Below are 454 nucleotides of genomic sequence, written 5' to 3'. Positions count from 1 at the left end.
CAATTGATCAAATGGGTCCTCTAGAGCCAAGCCATGATACTTGTTGTTCTCGATCACGTTGAGGAGTCCTGACTTGACCTCAAAGTTGTTGGCTGCCACAGCTGGTGCTTGGATTCCGAATATATGACCATGAATGTTGGGGAGGTCATAAGTGCCAATGGGTCGAGCTGCTCGCTATTGGTTTTGTGGAACGTTGTTGGCATCATTTTGATGTATGTCTCCCATATCAGTATCCAATCTCTGCAAGTGAGACTGTTGCTCTTCTTCTCTTCTCTTTCTAGTACACTCTCTCTCTAAAGCTCTGATGTCTGCAGTTCTTGGAACTACTGCGGCTCTTGGAACTAGGTTTGATGGACCCCTGCTCCTCAAGTTCATACACCTGTAAATTAAAGGGAGGTGAAGAAGGAGAATCAGTAACTAAAGAAAATTAAAATGACTTAGTCTCAAGCAAATG

Source organism: Brassica oleracea, chromosome C3 (assembly GCF_000695525.1).
Source record: "Brassica oleracea var. oleracea cultivar TO1000 chromosome C3, BOL, whole genome shotgun sequence".
NCBI lineage: Eukaryota > Viridiplantae > Streptophyta > Magnoliopsida > Brassicales > Brassicaceae > Brassica > Brassica oleracea.
Note: the sequence above shows the minus strand (reverse complement) of the source record.